Raw genomic sequence first — 17,973 nt, 5'->3', positions numbered from 1 at the left:
AATGGTTTCACTTGCGGGTCGGCGGGAGCGCGCGCGCGTGCCCCCTGCCCGCGAAAACTTCGGGAGCGCGGAGCGCGTTTTGAAACGTGCTTTTGCGCCCCAGTGCCGCCCTGCACACGTATATATGCAGTGGCAGGGCGGCAAGTGGTTAAGCTTTGATATCAAAAGCTGATAGGCTGCTATGCACAGCTGTTCCAGTCCTTTTAAATACACTTCCACCAGTGTTAATATACAGTATTTACTATTACTGCTGTCCATAGCAACCACCAGAACAACTCTGCATTTTTGATGCTGAAAAAAAGTGCACTGAACTGCATCTAGTGTGAACTAGCCCTTAAGCTGGCCATACAAGTATAGATTTTCTTTCAAGAATTTTTGTTTCAAGAATATTCGTTTGATTTTCGAATCGTTAGTGGGGTCAAATCGATGTTTGTTTTCGACCGCAGTGTCGAGAAAATTCAAAGGGGCAGGAAGGAAAACTTTTCTCGATCAAACGAATTTTCGGCCAGTATATGTAGTTATCATTCAGGAATTACATTTATTTTAAACTCAAATGTTAAAAGCAAAAGACAATTTTCGCACAACATTCGTCCATTCACCGAATGTTCAAAGAATGCTCATACGACTTTTTGTACGAATATTCTCGTCTGAAAATCTATGTGTGTATGGCCAGCTTTCGGGTAAAACGTTTTTTTTTTTTAGTTTTTTTTTTACACAATGCATTTCACAGAAAGGTCCTGAAATTCATGAACTAAAATCTCCCCGTTCCACACAACCAAAGTTACCAGTTCATGAATGGTTTGCCCAGCACAGTAGCCCTTTAAAGCGGAACTGCACTGCATCTGAAACCGAAAATGCTGTTTAATTCAATTTTAATATTCAAACCAACCTTCCCATCCACCCATGTCTCCATGCTTTATTTTGCTGAGAAATAATTTTAAAAAACGCCCCCCTAGCATTTCTGGCAGTGGCCATCTTGAGTAAGGGCAGAGGATTCATGTATCATTTACTTCCTGGAATCCATCTGTTCTTAGCTCAGGCACAGCCTGAGCGGAGAACCCTCGCCTCCTCTATAGTCTCACTACCTAGTGAGTGACCTAGAACAAGCATGCAGCCAGTGAAGCATGCATGCTTGTACCCCTCACCCAGGAAGATTTAGATTTTAGTATATATTTTTTCTGAGCTCTTGTATTCATGTTCCAGATGATGATTGTAAATGTAACTTTTCTGATCTCTCCTCTTCAGATTTATCTCCGGACGGATTTGGCTTTTCCACCAGTCGACCAAATGGCACTTCATTACAAATCAATGATAATGTTTTCCTGACAGTACAACCTCCAATACGGTTTGTTCTTCCCATCGGTAAACAACCCTGTGGACACATTGATCCTGACACGATGAATTGTGACGCGATGGATTGTGACAATAACATGCTGTCAATCATCGCTCACATGCTGATTCTACTGTTTCTTGGACTAACAGTAAGCAGATGGTAAGTTATTTTAACACTTTTCTTATATATTGCCTAGGCAGGGCTCTGCAGTTCACTTACATGGCTCTTTCATCACATGTACACAAATTCTGTTCCCAGCTTCATTCACTAAATAATTTAAAAAATAAATGTGGCACATCGTGCAGGATACAGGTTTTCATGTCATCCTTTACTGTTTCTGAGCCCCCAATATTTGTTCATCCTGCATTTTTCCCTGATCTGCTGCTGATGTTGCGACTCCAAAATCATAAGGGGTCACCTAACAACTTTTTACTGCTGTAAAATAATGCTTTTTACGTACTGTCCTTTGTATAGATTGGGTTCTGGGGAGTTCATTTCCAAGATGGGTTTCCTATCTTTTTTGGGTCACCAAATGATAATACCTTACTAAGATTCACAGTTTTGCTGAGTTCCCTTACTACAACCCCAAATGAGGTTGTCACACCAGTACTTTGATCAATAATTAGGTCCCCCAGCAATTACCGAAAAGTAAACATTAGTTTTACATAGATTTAGCCCTTGCTTGTTATTTCAAACATTTTGATTAATTTGTGAACATACTATTTACATGACCTTTATATATCCTATAGGATTCAATACTGCCGGCTGAAGCGCATGTTTAAAGATCTATCTGCAGAGATGAGGATTTGCGCACCTGGGATGGCGAAGGACGTCACTATACTAAACGAAGGTTGTGCACCTGAGATGGCGCAAGACGCCACTATATCACATGTAGGATGCACACCTGAGATGATGCAAAACGCCACTATATCACATGAAGGATACGCAACTGGGATGGCACAAGACGCCACTATATGCACACCTGGGATGGCGAAGGACGCCACTATTCAACATGAAGGATGAGCACCTGGAATGACGAAGAATGTCATTTTACCACATAAAGAAAATGCACCTGGAATGACAGAGAATGTCATTTTACCACGTGAAGAAAACACACCTGGAATGACGGAGAATGTCATTTTACCACATGAAGAAAACGCACCTGGAATGACAGAGGATGTTACTCTGCCACATGAAGGACGCACACTCGGAATGACAGAGAATGTCACTATAGCACATGATGGATGTACACCTGGAATGACGGAGGTTGTCGCTATACCATATGAAGGATGCGTATCTGGAACGACGGATGTCGTTACTCTACCACATGAAGGATGCACACCTGGAATGCCTGAGGATTCCACTATTCCACATGAAGGATGCACACCTGGAACAACGGATGTCGTTACTCTACCACATGAAGGATGCACGCCTGGAACGATGGATGTTGTTACTCTACCACATGAAGGATGCACACCTGGAATGCCTGAGGATTCCACTATTCCACATGAAGGATGCACACCTGGAATGCCTGAAGATTCCACTATTCCACATGAAGGATGCACGCCTGGAACGATGGATGTTGTTACTCTACCACATGAAGGATGCACACCTGGAATGCCTGAGGATTCCACTATTCCACATGAAGGATGAACACCTAAAATGCCTGAAGATTCCACTATTCCACATGAAGGATGCACGCCTGGAACAATGGATGTTGTTACTCTACCACATGAAGGATGCACACCTGGAATGCCTGAGGATTCCACTATTCCACATGAAGGATGCACACCTGGAACAACGGATGCTGTTACTCTACCACATGAAGGATGCGTACCTGGAATGGCGGATGTCGTTACGCTACCACATGAAGGATGCACACCTGGAATGCCTGAGGATTCCACTATTCCACATGAAGGATGCACACCTGGAACAACAGATGTCGTTACTCTACCACATGAAGGATGCACGCCTGGAACGATGGATGTTGTTACTCTACCACATGAAGGATGCACAGCTGGAATGCCTGAGGAATCCACTATTCCACATGAAGCATGCACACCTGGAATGCCTGAAGATTACACTATTCCACATGAAGGATGCACGCCTGGAACAATGGATGTTGTTACTCTACCACATGAAGGATGCACACCTGGAATGCCTGAGGATTCCACTATTCCACATGAAGGATGCACACCTGGAACAACGTATGTTGTTACTCTACCACATGAAGGATGCGTACCTGGAATGGCAGATGTCGTTACGCTACCACATGAAGGATGCACACCTGGAATGCGAGGATTCCACTATTCCACATGAAGGATGCACACCTGGAACGACGGATGTCGTTACTCTACCACATGAAGGATGCACACCTGGAATGAAGGAGGATGTCACTATACCACAGGAGGAGGACACAAGTTCTGCTGTCTTCTCCTTCCTTCATCGCCCGTCCACCCATTCCTTCTCTCTTAACCCCTTAGCTGCCGCCTTCATCCCATCTGCCGATCTCCCCACCCATTCTTCCTTCCCTCCACCCCCTCCACTTTCTCCCACCCTAATTCTTCCCTCCCTCCTATATCTCCCCCTTCTTCCCCGCTCATTCTTCCTTCCCCCCCTACTTCACCCCCTTTTATCTTCAACCCCTGTGCCCCTTGCTTCTACCCTTCCCACCTTCCGCCCTCTCCCCCACTCATTCTTCCCTCCCCCCACTTCACCCCCTTTCTACCCTTCCCCTTCTCCTCCTCCCTCCACTTCTTCTTCCTCCCCTCCACCCCCCTCCACTCTTCCTCCTCCTCCCTCCACCTCTTCTATCTCTCCTCCACCACCCTCCACTCTACCACATGAAGGATGCACAGCTGGAATGACAGAGGATGTCACAATACTACATGAGGAAGACACAAGTTCTCCCCTCTTCTCCCCCCTTCATCGCCCATCCACCCATTCTTTCTCTCTTAACCCCTTAGCAGCTGCCTTCTTCCCATCTGCTCATCTCTCCACCCATTCTCCCTTCCCTCCACCCCCTCCACTTTCTCCCACTCTCATTCTTCCCTCCCCCCCTTCTTCCCCGCTCATTCTTCCTCCCCCCCTACTTCCCCCCCTTTTATCTTCAACCCCTGTGCCCCCTGCTTCTTCCCTTCCCACCATCCACCCTCTCCCCCACTCATTCTTCCCTCCCCCCCACTTCGCCCCCTCTCTACCCTTCCCCTCCTCCTCTCTCCACTCCTCCTCCTCCCTCCACTTCTTATTCCTCGCCTCCACCCCCCTCCACTCCTCTTCCTCCCTCCACCCCTCCTCCTCCCTTTTCTCCTTCTTCCTCCCCTCCACCCCCCACACCTTTTTCTCTTGTCACTCTCTCCCCTTCCACCCTCCTTCTTTCTTAGCCCCCACAGCCCCACCTCCTCTCATTTCACTTCCTTCCTTCCCTCTCCCTCATCGTCCAGCCTCTCCTTCTTCCTCTTCTTCCATCTCTTCTATCCCCTCTGTTTCCATCCCATCTTCTATCTTCTCCCCACCTGGAAGTCTCCTCACCTCCCCTTGCAATTCACAACCAGCCTCTCCTTTCTCTTCTGTTTCCATCCCATCTTCTATCTTCTCCTCCCCTGAAAGTCTCCTCTCATCCCCTTGCAATTCATGTACAGCCTCTCCTTCATCTATCACTTCTATTCCTTCTGTTTCTATCCCATCCTCTATCTTCTCCCACCCCCGGAAGTCCCCTCTCCTCCCCTTGCAATTCATGTCCAGCCTCTCCTTCTTCTTCTATCTCTTCTGTTTCCATCCCATCTTCTATCTTCTCCTTCCCTGAAAGTCTCCTCTCATCCCCTTGCAATTCATGTCCAGCCTCTCCTTCATCTATCACTTCTATTCCCTCGGTTTCTATCCCATCCTCTATCTTCTCCCCCCCCCCCCCGGAAGTCTCCTCTCCTCCCCTTGCAATTCATGTACAACCTCTCCTTCTTCTTCTATCTCTTCTGTTTCCATCCCATCTTCTATCTTCTCCTTCCCTGAAAGTCTCCTCTCATCCCCTTGCAATTCACACCCACCCTCTCCTTCTTCCTACCACTCAGCCTCTCCCTTCTCTCCCCCCCATAGTCTCCCCACCCAATCTTCAACCTTACTTGATTCTTCCCTCAACCCCTTCGCCTCCTCCTTCTTCCCCTCTACCTCCCAGAAAATGGTGTGACATTTATCTTCAACAGTAATCTCTCAAAGACAGTACTAAAGTACAATACTACTAGTGATACAAGGCATCTCAATCCTTCTATGGTGAAGGTGAATCAATGTCACCCCAACAACAAACGCTGAAGATGAGGGTGTAGAGTTGTTTTACAAACAATTTCAAAATGCAATAGATGAAGCAGCGAATCAAGATCTATTGATCATCATGGGGGACTTGAATGCAAATGTACACTGTGCATCTGAAGATGAAATGAAGCCAGTGATAACTTCGTACAGTTTTGAAAAACTAACCAACCATCCTTCATACATGATTCCAGCACCAGAAATGTTGGCCATACACATGGACCTCTCCAAATGGCATGCATCATAATCAAATTGACTACTTCTACATAGGACAGAGGTGGAAATCTGACAACATTATGGGCAGCACAGTGGCTAAGTGGCTAGCACTTCTGCCTAGCAGTGTTAGTCCTTTGGTTTGAATCCCAACCATGGTACTCCCTGCATGGAGTTTGCATATTCTCCCTGTGCCTGCGTGGGTTTACCCCGGGTACTCCGGTTTCCTCCCACACTCCAAAGACATGCTGATAAGTTAATTGGATCCTGTCTAAATTGGCCTTAGTATATGTATCAATGACCTTAGATAGTAAGCTCCTTGAGTTCAGGGACTGATGTGAATGTACAAAATATATGTAAAGCACTGCGTAACTGATGGTGCTATATAAGTCCCTGTAATAAATAAATACATTGAGCGAGAGCTACCTGAAGCTCAGGATAGGTTAAGAGAACATTGAGGAACAAGAGATGTTATTGCGAATGTGGGGTGATTATTAGAGAACACCCAAACTTACAGATGGCCCCCCTTTTCTAAAATAGAACAAAATACTTATGAAATGCCCAAAGAAACAGCAGATATACTTCTAGGCATAGATATGGCCTACATATTGTCAGAATACCTGAGCCATCACAACTAAAGCGCTGAGCAAACTGTTGGCACTATATAAATCCTGTATAATAATAATAATAATAAAAATAACACATGTGAGCATACGTTATTTGCATTTTGTAGAGTAGAGTAGGGACTGGCCATAAAGGGATTACTTTGACGTAGTTGGCCAGCTTAAACATGCATTGGAAAGCATGTGAACCAAAAATCCCTGTTTTTATGCAAAGTTTGCTAGAAAAATGAAAGTGTGTATAACAGTGAGCAGAGGGCTCATTCAGAATTTTTAGAGTCAACTGCAATTTGAGACGTTTTGGAGATTCATTGAAGAATTAAAAAATAAAATTGTAAATTTTAATATTGTTGTCTCTGTTTTATGCAGATCAATTTATAGCTTGTAGTGAGTAATGTAAAAGTAAAGCTAAAGCGTTTTTTTTTAGCTTTGGAGAAAGTGGAGATGGATTAGAACCCCTGTTCTACTGCTCTTATCGCTGCTGTGCCCCTGTTAGAGAGATTCAACCTCTCTATTTACCCTGTTTACAATTATCACAGAAAGTGAAAGAAAATCCCAAATTTTGGCTTGTCACCAGAACAGGAATAGAGGGGAAATCTTTCAATGAGGACACTAGTTCTGGTGACAATCAGGCATTCCCTCACTTTGGAGGTATTTCCTCTCACTTCCTGTTTTGGCTATGAATTTGAAAGACGAGTAAAAAGGAGTGCCCGGCGTTCAATAAGATACAAGCCGAAAGATGTGTTAGAAGGCATTTATTGAAAATAGCAACAAGTACATGGCTCCACCGCATTTCAGGGTAACAGGGATTCCCCCTTCTTCAGGGCTATCTAACAAACACAAAGGTATACAAAAATAGATATACAGGACTATAAATACATGGAAATGTAAAAATGGCAGCTCAAAACGTCATATAGATAATTATGTGAAACAAACATGTCGCTGGCCAGTTCATAGACCGTTAATCAGGATGGCAGACGACAGTGTTAGTGCGTGCATGGAACAGCGTGTGACGATGATGTTTCTTGTGAACAATGGCGTAAAACCCGCAGATATCAAGACTTCAAGCACAGTACGGTGATGAGATGCTCAGCTGCAATAAGATCCTGGATAATCGGCACATAGCCCGTTGTGACATTGCTAACTAAGCTTTCTGTGGGAATGGTGAACACAATGATGTTGAAGTGAAGCAGGCTGTCCTCGGATGATTCAGGCGTACTGACAAATTTTTCTATGCCGAAGCTTTCCAGGCATTAGTTAAGCGCTGGGATAAATGTATAAACATAGCAGGAGAATATGTGGAAAAATAAATGCAGTTTCCGCTCCTTGAAATTTGTTCTTTTATTATATAAACTCAAATGTCATGGTTTGACTTAAACGCCCCTGGTATATAAAATTTGATGATACTAACAAGTATTAATACAAAACAATTATGGAAATGAAAATTAAAATAAGGATAAAAATAAAATTGAAAATAGAAAATGAAATGAAATGAAATTAAGTGCATTGTAAACTGGCATCTTCAACATTTATAAAAAGTGTATACATGACCATAAAGTACATTCAGAGAGCCCCGATGGGACGCGATGATTTGGCTATGGGAAGTGAAGGGAAATCTCCCTAATTGGACACAAATGGCAAAAAATTGAGAATTTCTATACAGAAAATATTTGCTTAAACCGACAAGTGTTTTTGGTTTGTTGAATGAAAAATAATTGGTGCTGCGCTAATAATAATAATATATGAAATAGTCAAGAAAATTAATCCTCACAAATTAAACATATAAATGGAATCACCAAAAATAAATGTAGAATAGAATGCACATAAAACCATCCAAAATAATGGATAACAGTGAAAATATACCCAAAATATTAATATAAGGTGTAACCTAGGTACACCATTAATGGTAAATAGGTGACTATGGGTGACAATCCTTAGTAACCATAAATGGTGTCAACATAAATAGTGATAAAATCCACAAATGGGATCCCATCAAGGCAGTGGTAAATATGCACTAAAATAGTGCTGAGGTGTGAAAATATACCTTCAGGTATACTGTGTGCCAACTGATTGTGTCTATAGAAAATAACAGAGTATAAACACATACATAGTGCACATAGTGTAAAATGAGAAGAATCTATAAAAAAGTGCTGAATGGTGAAAAGACCACAGGGCTAATATGACGCAACACTGTTGCTGGAAAATTGATCAGCCAAAAAATGCAGACCAAAATATAAACTGGTACGATTAGAAGTGAACCATATAACAGTGACCCCTAATTGGGGATAAGGTGAAAAATTAGTGAATAAGTGACACTAATACAATGCTGTATATGGTGAAAACAATTATAAGCCGCAAGGTTTATATACCGTAATCCTGTAGCTGGGAAATAGAGATATAAGAATATAAAAAAAAGTGAACCTATTATTCGTGACCCCAAAATAGGGGATAAATTATAGGATAGGTAACACAAACATAAATCCGTGACACATAAAAATAATGGATCAAAAAAAGTCCAAAAACATATATAAATGATCCAAAATATATAGTGAGTCTCATAAACTTATAACCATCCAACCGAAACTATAAAAGTCCAAAACCACCTATAAACAGTGGAGGTGTTCTATAGTCCTTAAATAGTGCTAGTATTTGAAAGGTTATAAATAGAAGTAGATCTGACACTGGGTGAAATGCCCCCTCACCTCCAGGAAGCGACCCCTCAGGACCCCCTCCTGAAGATATAGGGTGCAGCGATGGATCAAGTTTTAATTTCATAAAAATAGAATAATACAAGTGCACTCTCACATGTACATAACTTTAAATATGTCTTATGTGAAACCACATGTCGTGGGTGTACTTTGCATAGGTGTCTATTGGAGTACCAAGATGGAATCCACGCCAGAAATTACGTCACCACGTCCGGAAATTGCATCACCACGTTCGGAAATTGCATCACCACGTCCCACACGTTATGTTGCGCTAACACGTGACTTCCTCAGGACCTTACTCTATTTTTATGGAATTAAAACATTATCACACTATGGGAGCATCTTCCTTTCTATGTTCTCTGGCTGTATGAGGATTGGCTGATCCTAGGGTATTACTCTGAAGAGGCTGCCTACTGTGCCGTTATCCATCAGTGAGGGGGACTGATCCATCACTGCACCCTATACCTTCAGGAGGGGGTCCTGGTTCCCAGTTGGTGCGATATTGCTTGAACAAGCGCATTGACCCTGTGGGGTTGCTTCATAGGGGTGAGGGGGCATTTCACCCAGTGTCAGATCTCCTTCTATGTATAACCTTTCAAACAAGCTTGTAATTGGTTGCTAGGACCGAACTAGCAACCAGTCACCTGCGGGTTAACATGAAAAGTTCAGTTGGCCAGCTCCTCCTCCTGTCCTCTGTCCTGAGCTGTGCGGTCTTCTGCTCTCCGCTGTGCACAGAGGTTGACAGCAGCAGCGGAGGAGGCTGGGGGAAAGGGAGGAGAAGACATTGCTGGGGAAGGGGGGCCCAGAGATCACTGCTATGAGGGAAAGGGGGGTCAGAGGACACTGCTGTGGGGGGGAGGTGATGTGCAGAGAAAACTGCTATGGACAGGGCCATATTGAATAGAATACAATAGAAAGGAAAAAAATTTAAAATAAAAGAAGTGAATAACATAGAAAAAAAATAGAACACATTATTATAGAACGAACATAGCCGTCTTCCGAAATTCGAATTTCGCATCTCGAATCGATTGAAATCTATGAAAATAACTAATCTACAAAACTGATCCAAACATACGCAATAATTCAGAAAACAAATCATTATAACATAACAAATATGATAAAACAATATTATTAACTTAACAAACAAATCCAAAATGAAACAAAACAAATTTTTCCGTCTTGCACATCACTAGTCCAATACACCCCGTCCTGAAACAAACCTAGAGCTCTGCAATTAGCAAAGCTCATGCTCCCTGCTGATTGGTGAGCTCCAGATCTGATTTGGTCAGGGGTGTCAGATCTCTGCAAAGAGACCACTGCTTCAGCACAGAGAACAAAGTTTGTTTTTTTTTATACAGACTGTGCCTGCTTTATAAAGAAATTGGGCCATATTATTAGTGCACTTAAAGTGATACTAAAGCTAAAGGTAAAAAACGTTTTCTATTTCTTTGCCTCCCCTTCCCTGTGTGAAGGGGGAGAGAGAGGAGAATAGATCCAGCACTGTGTCTGGTTGCATCTATTCTCCCCTCTCCTCCTCTTCACTCAGAACTCGAGTAGCAACAGGAGCCATTGGCTCCTGCTGATGACAATCAAACAGAGTGAGGAGAAAGTGGGGGCGGGGCTAAGTCCCGCTTTGTAAGTCTATGTCCATTACCATTGCACAAAGATGCCGAAAGATCACAACAAAGACTCTAAAGTTGGGTTGCAGGCACCTTAGAAAGACCTGCTGTATGCCTACATTACCCTCCCTACCGGTATGATTATTTCATATTTTTGGTGCTGAAAGCGGTACAATTATTTTGCATGGAAATATGTAGTTTTTTTATTGTAGGCTGTAATTTTTAGGAATAACTCACTGAAATCTGTCTGATCAGAGAAGTCAGGATTGATCAGCCTTTTTACACAATGCAGAGGATTAACCCCTTAGGTTCCACAGTGAGTATAACAAGCATGCTTTACTGCATATACAGACTGATTGTACTTTTGTGGGTTTAGTAACACTTTAAGTGACTTTGAACGTGTCATGGTTGTTGGTGCCAGACAAGGTGGTCTGAGTATTTCAAAAACTGCTGATCTACTGAAATATTCACGCACAACCATCTCTAGGGTTTATAGAAAATGGGCTGAAAAAGAGAAAATATCCAGTGAACGTCAGCTGTGTGGACAAATATGCCTTGTCGATGTCAGAGGAGAATGGGCAGACTGGTTGCTGTGACATTCAGATGGTAGGGTCAGAATCTGGCATAAACAACATGAAAGCATGGATCCATCCTGCCTTGTATCAACGGCTCAGGCTGGTGGTGTAATGGTGTGGGGGATATTTTGTTGGCACTAGCAAGGTGTATCTAATAAAGTGGCCAACAAAATATTGGTGAGTGTATTTTTATATATTCAGGGATAGGACAAAAATATAGAGACACTACATGATTTGCAGGTGTGAAAGTGATGACATGTTTTTCACTGAAAGAGGAAGTGATGTAACATTCTTTTGCTTCCGCTGTGTGATGAGACACCTAGCTAACAGGTGGGATGTCTCACTTTTGTCATTCATTGCGTGCGCTGCTGGTAATACGGAGTCATGTCAGACTTACTGAGCTTCAAAAAGAGCAAATTGTTGGTGCCGCTTAGCTGGTGCCTCTGTGACTGAAGTTGCTAATTGATTTGCTGTGTCACGAGGTACAATACCAAAGGTAATGATGGCATATATAGTTTCTGGGAAAAGCGCGGTCAACATGGACAACTGACAAGAGAAAAAAAGTCATTGTGCAGGATTTTGACCCGGAATAAGAAAACAACTGCTGCAAAAGTGACTGCAGAGCTCAATCTCAGTCTTCCAAAGCCCGTGTCCACAAAAACTGTGCGGAGGGAACTCCATAAGCAGAACATTCACAGGCGAGCTGCAACTGACCTCTAATGTTCCACCTTTGAGACAGAAAAAAGAGAATAAAGATACAGTCCTCAATCTCCATCTCTGCAGCCTCAGCTGCACAGAATGAATGGACAGGAATCGCTCTGTACAGAGGCTTCCCCTCCATTCACAAACTGAAACATAGTAAACTGTGTTTACTATGTGTCAGTTACAAATGAAAATCGGTACGGATCACTGATTCTCCATTCAGAAAAGGAATGTGCCAGTAAATTACACATTTACCGCCCACTTTCCCGTTTTCCATCCTTACAGTTCACCCACAGAAGCCGGCGTGAGACGGGAGGGGGGAACCCGACAGAGCTTCGGGGGATGAGGGGGGCCAGAGGAGAGCAAGGGATGGGCCAGGAAAAAGCTCAGGGGGCTGGAAAGCACACCAGGGGCAGCAGCAAAAAATGGGATAGGAGGAGTACATAGAGGAACCGATCTCTCCATGCTCCTCCTGCAGCAGCTAAATGTTGGCTTCTCCTCCTCTCCCTCCCCCAGGAATTCAGCGGCTGCAGAAGGAACATGGAGAGATCGGTCCCTCTATATGCAACTGCCCCCGCCGCTCCTCCTATCCAGGCATAAGGTGGGGGGGCACAGACCCCCTGCAGCATGTGGCTGGCTCACAATTGCAAACCCTATGGGCATACCCATTGTCCATGCCTCGACAGATCAGGGCTGGCAAAGCAGAGACCTGCTCAATATTAGGTGGGTGGTCATAAAGTTATGGCTGATCAGTGTATATATACAGTATATATACAGTCAGGTCCATAAATATTGGGACATCGGCACAATTCTAACATTTTTGGCTCTATACACCACCACAATGGATTTGAAATGAAATGAACAAGATGTGCTTTAACTGCAGACTGTCAGCTTTAATTTGAGGGTATTTACATCCAAATCAGGTGAACGGTGTAGGAATTACAACAGTTTGCATATGTGCTTCCCACTTATTAGGGGACCAAAAGTAATGGGACAGAATAATAATCATAAATCAAACTTTCACTTTTTAATACTTAGTTGCAAATCCTTTGCAGTCAATTACAGCCTGAAGTGTGGAATGCATAGACATCACCAGACGCTGGGTTTCATCCCTGGTGATGCTCTGCCAGGCCTCTACTGCAACTGTCTTCAGTTCCTGCTTGTTCTTGGGCCATTTTCCCTTCAGTTTTGTCTTCAGCAAGTGAAATGCATGCTCAATCGGATTCAGGTCAGGTGATTGACTTGGCCATTGCATAACATTCCACTTCTTTCCCTTAAAAAACTCTTTGGTTGCTTTTGCAGTATGCTTTGGGTGATTGTCCATCTGCACTGTGAAGCGGCGACCAATGAGTTGTGAAGCATTTGGCTGAATATGAGCAGATAATATTGCCCGAAACACTTCAGAATTCATCCGGCTGCTTTTGTCAGCAGTCACATCATCAATAAATACAAGAGAAGCAGTTCCATTGGCAGCCATACATGCCCACACCATGACACTACCACCACCATGCTTCACTGATGAGGTGGTATGCTTAGGATCATGAGCAGTTCCTTTCCTTCTCCATACTCTTCTCTTCCCATCACTCTGGTACAAGTTGATGTTGGTCTCATCTGTCCATAGGATGTTGTTCCAGAACTGTGAAGGCTTTTTTAGATGTCGTTTGGCAAACTCTAATCTGGCCTTCCTGTTTTTGAGGCTCACCAATGGTTTCCATCTTGTGGTGAACCCTCTGTATTCACTCTGGTGAAGTCTTCTCTTGATTGTTGACTTTGACACACATACACCTACCTCCTGGAGAGTGTTCTTGATCTGGCCAACTGTTGTGAAGGGTGTTTTCTTCACCAGGAAAAGAATTCTTCAGTCATCCACCACAGTTGTTTTCCGTGGTCTTCCGGGTCTTTTGGTGTTGCTGAGCTCACCGGTGCGTTCCTTCTTTTTAAGAATGTTCCAAACAGTTGTTTTGGCCACGCCTAATGTTTTTGCAATCTCTCTGATGGGTTTGTTTTGTTTTTTCAGCCTAATGATGGCTTGCTTCACTGATAGTGACAGCTCTTTGGATCTCATCTTGAGAGTTGACAGCAACAGATTCCAAATGCAAATAGCACACTTGAAATGAACTCTGGACCTTTTATCTGCTCATTGTAATTGGGATAATGAGGGAATAACACATACCTGGCCATGAAACAGCTGAGAAGCCAATTGTCCCATTACTTTTGGTCCCTTAATAAGTGGGAGGCACATATGCAAACTGTTGTAATTCCTACACCATTCACCTGATTTGGATGTAAATACCCTCAAATTAAAGCTGACAGTCTGCAGTTAAAGCTCATCTTGTTCGTTTCATTTCAAATCCATTGTGGTGGTGTATAGAGCCAAAAATGTTAGAATTGTGTCGATGTCCCAATATTTATGGACCTGACTGTATATATATACATATGAAAACTAGTTGCATCCCATCTTCTTTTTCTTCGGGGGTTCATACCTTTTCCTCCATGCAGCAATCTGCAACTAGGGGCATTGCAGGAAGTTTAACTCATTTTTGGTAAGCATCAAGTCTGTGCCTTTTGCTCAGAAAATGTGTTAGAGCTCATGTACACGGGGCATTTGGAAAACTCTTCTGACCGCTGGAAACTGACTGCTGGAAAACGTAGGTTAAAAAACGTTAATTTAGCCACGTTTGCATACCGTGTTTGAGCGTGTTTATGTGTGTTTGTGTTTAGAAGCGTTTTTAAAAGATAACCTCAGGAGACCTTCCTAAATGCACAGAATGAACTGAAAAACAGTAAAAAATTTATGATTTCAGACATTTTGAGATAAAATTGAGAGAGCAGAAGCAGAGAGAGCAGTATGTGTTGAGATGACCTGTCTTTTCTGGTTGTATTCACTATGGATCCCATCATGAGCATAATGCAGCACGTTCTACCATTTTTTGCTTCACACGAAACCTGGAACTGACTGCACTGGTGTGCTAGGTCCATTTGAATACCTGGAAAATGCTTTGCATGCATTTCTGATGATGAAAAAAAGCTCTGGACAGCATCTGGACATGGAACAGTTAAAAAACACTTCCAAACACAAACGCTTATAATCGCGGTTAACCGTGTTTACGAGCATTTATATGCATTTACAAGCATTTGGCGTTTGAAACGCCGGTAAAATCTACTCCTGAACGCAAGTTTGGTGCGTTTAAAAATTACTGTAAATTCAACTGCCTGTAAACGACTATATGTACATGGACACATAGGAAAACATTAGGGAGAGCTCAGGGGCTGCTGAAAAAAAGGCGAAACAGCTCCTGAATGTCAGTTCATTAGCTGCAGTGTACATGAGCCCTTAGACGGAAGCTATGGCAGATGTAGACAACTCATTTTTGTGAAAGATATTTATATCAATTACTAATGACGTTGAAGAAGTAGGCTGCACGGGACATGGGCCAGAAGTCGTTGCATGCTACAGTCTATGAGCAGGGAACAAAAATGATGCTATTTGTCTGGGCTGACAAGTATGATGCTTGGCTAAAAGCATTGCCGCTCTAATTTTGAGCCTTAATATATTTGGCATGGAATGGGCCACAACACCAAAATGTTGTTGTGCCAAGAATGTGGCAAAAGATTTGCAGACTGAAGGATTACCCACGTGAAAGATATATTTTAAATATATTTTTAAAATATTCTTCCCAAATATATTGACATATATTTGAAATTCTACAATTTTGGCTGTATTCAATATATTAAAAAAAAATGCTTTAAAATGGCAACCAAAACCTGAAAGATGTGGAAGAAAGCTAAAAACTACCATTCGAATGGATAGAATATATATATCTATATCTAGATATAGATATATATATACTGTATGTTGAAATGCGTTTTTTACCTATTAAAAAATGTATAAACAGTATTTTTAAAAATACATTTTCAAATATATGTCTTTGAAAATACATTTAATCTACATTTTTGGAATGCATTTATTTAAAAATATATGTTAAAGTGACTCTTTTATATGTTAAAAAAAATCAGAAGAATATATTTTTAAAAAAATATATTTTTAAACATATGCCTTTTGAAAATATCTTTCAATTTACATTTTTTTAGAATAAATGTTTAAATATATTAGTGTTGGCCAATATATTGTAAATATATGTCACATATATCATTTTTTTTCTAAATATATTGGAAATGTATGTCTCTTCCATGTGGGTATGTACATAAAGAAAAAACACTTGCTGAAATAATTGCTGTGAAACATATAATTGCTTCACAAGCCTGTTTGTGATTTATCAATATTAAACATGACCTTTAATTTTTATTCTGTAATTTTTAAGACTGTTTAACCACTTTCCCTCCAGAGGATTTACCCCCCTTCCTGACCAGCCCATTTATTTGCAATATGGAGCTGAGTTACTTTGACAATTGCACGTTCATGCAACGCTGTAGCCAAATGAAATGTACGTCCTTTTTCCCCACAAATAGAGCTTTCTGACACCAACCTGACACCACAATACTCAAAACTAACAGCTCTCAACATGCTATCCAAAGCTAAAAACAATGTTTGAGTTTTAGATAATTTGTTTGTGTTGCACAACATTGAACTTTCTCCATCACTATCTGTCCTCATGGTACCACTGTACCTTCAAAAAATGGCTGCCAAGGGTTTCTTAACCATTGAGATGGCTCTGATGCCAGCAACTTTAGAAATATTACTATATAAGCATTGTCTATTCCTGTCCACTCTCTAGAATAAATCCCACACTTTTTCAATTATAAATAATAAAACAGAGATTTAAATAGTACAAAGTAATACCTGTGGGTGTGATGTAAAACAATCTCTTCTGGAATTACAGCAATTTCATCAGTGAGTAGATGTACATTCTTCCTCTGCAGCAGAATCTGATAGAAAAGGAAGAGATAGACAGCAAGAATGAGCAAACTATGACACATTATTCCACCAGTATAATGTACAGCTGTGTTTGCAATTTATTCAATCTGTAATTCAGGCTATAGAAAGTAATTAGGTTGTAGTAAGCACACAACCATAAAAAATATGATAATGTTTGAAAAGTGAAGCGTACTGTAAGTCAAATAATTGTAATTTTATGAAGGAGGCCTGCACTGGGATAATATGTAGGCTGCCATTTCTGCTTTAAAATGCTAGTTGCTTTTCTGTAATGCTGATGACCCAGAACAAGAGCTTATATCAGGAATTTTGACTTTCTTGACTTTACTAGCTACATGCTTGTTTGGGTCAGCGGATTAGAGAGGAGAGACAACATCTTCTAAAGGAGATCAGCAGGAAGCCTGCATATTTTTCTCAACACAGGATTCCCCTGGGGCTTGTGTTGACAAGCTTCATATTTGTGTAGATAGGAAACCAGCAATGAAAATTAATTTTCTAAATTGCGAAGGCTTAGAATCTTTGTTGAGATTGTATTGCAGTCTGTGACCCAGTAGGGAAATTACTGCTCACTTTCTGTCCAGGTGACAGGTGCATTCTGTTAGCATTTGAGATGAAATTACAACACTTTTGAGATCATTAGACTTTACTGACAAACACAATTGACTTGCATTTGTCCTACTTCTAAGCTGCATCAACCTGCTTCCAGCTCCTTTTTGCACTCCCATTGACTCATATAGAAGGAAAGCAATTGACATAGGCTCTCAAAGCAGTATTAAACCCAAAAGCAAACATTTATTATATTGCAGTTTACCAATTCTTAGATGTGATGGCTACGTTCATTTTCTTTTTAGACTGTCCTTCTTCTATTTCCATTTGGTGAACTAGCCAGTATGTCTGTTGTTTTTAAAAAGAACAAGCTCTCATGCAGATGTATCAGTTACAGGGATGAGCTAAAGCATTTAACACTTAGAATGATCAGTTTTATTTATCTATGTAAAACCTTTATC

At 41.7% G+C, this 17,973-nt stretch overlaps 1 protein-coding gene across 2 annotated transcripts in view; it reads right to left on the bottom strand.

Annotated features, from left to right (window-relative positions):
• APBA2 (amyloid beta precursor protein binding family A member 2) overlaps positions 1 to 17,973 on the bottom strand; it is a 507,206-nt gene that overhangs the window by 388,291 nt on the left and 100,942 nt on the right. For both annotated transcript variants that reach the window (XM_089652450.1, XM_089652449.1), the window contains exon 2: positions 16,874 to 16,959. The gene's annotated coding sequence lies outside the window, so the exon portion shown is untranslated. The remainder of the gene's footprint in view (positions 1 to 16,873; positions 16,960 to 17,973) is intronic.

Source organism: Staurois parvus, unplaced genomic scaffold (genome assembly GCF_062004578.1).
Source record: "Staurois parvus isolate SC_StPar_1 unplaced genomic scaffold, SC_StPar_1.0 ptg000682l, whole genome shotgun sequence".
In the NCBI taxonomy this organism is placed as follows: Eukaryota; Metazoa; Chordata; class Amphibia; order Anura; family Ranidae; genus Staurois; species Staurois parvus.
This window is presented reverse-complemented; position numbering and strand designations above follow the sequence as displayed.